Raw genomic sequence first — 1992 nt, 5'->3', positions numbered from 1 at the left:
GAATAAGCAGACCTGGAGGGTGTCTCCAGCTGCAGTGGAGTGGTATTCTGGGTACCTCCTGGCTTAGAACACTGTTACGATCTCAGTCCCCGAGGAACGCAGCTAGTTGAAAGCTGGCTTGTCGGCGTGCTTCGTTGTGCGAGCTGAGTTCAGGGCAGGACCCTCCCGCATTCTGACTGCCCGTAGACGTAAGTCCCATCATCCTTATGTTAGGTGCCGGAAGAGGTTGTGTGAAGAGCATGTGGAAGTGACAGGATTCTCCTCAAGTGTATCTGATCTCAATGCAGACATTGCCAACGTCCTTGTTCAATGAGAGTGTAGCTCGGTCCTAGCTCTCATCAAAGTGTCTAGCATGGGTGGGGCCACAGAGGGAGGACAGGGCAAGGTTGACGGTTTGGGTCCTGGCGCCCTCCACCAACCCCGGGGTCTCTTTCCCCCTTCCTCCTCCTCCTCCTCCCCCCCCTTCCTCCTCAGCCCGCCCACGGGGCCCCCCTCACCTTCCCGCTCGCCCCCATTGTTCCGCCCCCGGCCTTCCGCCCTTCCCCTTCCCGCCCGCTCCCCTTTTCCCCTCAGTTGCCTCGCGCCTGCAGTTTTTGGCTTTCACCCCCACCAGTGACCAAAGACTTGACCACTCAAAGTCCAGCTCCCCGGAACACTGCTCGACATGGACACCGGTGTGATTGAAGGTGGATTAAATGTCACTCTCACCATCCGGCTACTTATGCATGGAATGGAAGTTGGCAGTATCATCGGAAAGAAAGGAGAATCAGTTAAGAAGATGCGTGAGGAGAGTGGTGCACGTATCAACATCTCAGAAGGGAATTGTCCTGAGAGAATTATCACTTTGGCTGGACCCACTAATGCCATCTTCAAAGCCTTCGCTATGATCATTGACAAACTGGAAGAGGACATCAGCAGCTCTATAACCAATAGCACAGCTGCCAGTAGACCCCCAGTTACCCTGAGGCTGGTGGTCCCTGCTAGTCAGTGTGGCTCTCTCATTGGGAAAGGTGGTTGCAAGATCAAGGAAATACGAGAGAGTACAGGGGCTCAGGTTCAGGTGGCAGGGGATATGCTCCCCAACTCAACTGAGCGGGCCATCACTATTGCTGGCATTCCGCAATCCATCACTGAGTGTGTGAAACAGATCTGCGTGGTCATGTTGGAGTCCCCCCCGAAGGGCGTGTCCATCCCATACCGGCCCAAGCCGTCCAGTTCTCCAGTCATCTTTGCAGGTGGTCAGGACAGGTACAGCACAGGCAGCGACAGTGCAAGCTTTCCCCACACCACCCCGTCCATGTGCCTCAACCCTGACCTGGAGGGACCACCTCTAGAGGCCTATACCATTCAAGGACAGTATGCCATTCCACAGCTAGATTTGACCAAGCTGCATCAGTTGGCAATGCAACAGTCTCATTTTCCCATGACGCATGGCACACCGGATTCAGTGGCATTGAATCCAGCTCTCCAGAGGTGAAAGGCTATTGGGGTTTGGATGCATCTGCTCAGACTACTTCTCATGAACTCACCATTCCAAACGATTTGATTGGCTGCATAATCAGGCGTCAAGGCACCAAAATCAATGAGATCCGTCAGATGTCTGGGGCGCAGATCAAAATTGCGAACCCAGTGGAAGGATCTACTGATAGGCAGGTTACCATCACTGGATCTGCTGCCAGCATTAGCCTGGCTCAATATCTAATCAATGTCAGGCTTTCCTCGGAGACGGGTGGCATGGGGAGCAGCTAGAACAATGCAGATTCATCCATAATCCCTTTCTGCTGTTCACCACCACCCATGATCCATCTGTGTAGTTTCTGAACAGTCAGCGATTCCAGGTTTTAAATAGTTTGTAAATTTTCAGTTTCTATACACTTTATCATCCACTCGTGATTTTTTAATTAAAGCGTTTTAATTCCTTTCTCTGTTCAGCTGTTAATGCTGAGATCCATATTTAGTTTTATAAGCTTCTCCCCCCCCCTTTTTTTTGGC

At 52.1% G+C, this 1992-nt stretch overlaps 1 pseudogene; it reads left to right on the top strand.

Annotated features, from left to right (window-relative positions):
* The first annotated feature begins 664 nt into the window (after positions 1 to 664).
* On the top strand, positions 665 to 1749 carry LOC121483952 (annotated as a pseudogene).
* Positions 1750 to 1992: the final 243 nt, after the last annotated feature.

The sequence above is a fragment of the Vulpes lagopus genome, unplaced genomic scaffold, assembly GCF_018345385.1.
Source record: "Vulpes lagopus strain Blue_001 unplaced genomic scaffold, ASM1834538v1 ctg918, whole genome shotgun sequence".
NCBI lineage: Eukaryota > Metazoa > Chordata > Mammalia > Carnivora > Canidae > Vulpes > Vulpes lagopus.
This window is presented reverse-complemented; position numbering and strand designations above follow the sequence as displayed.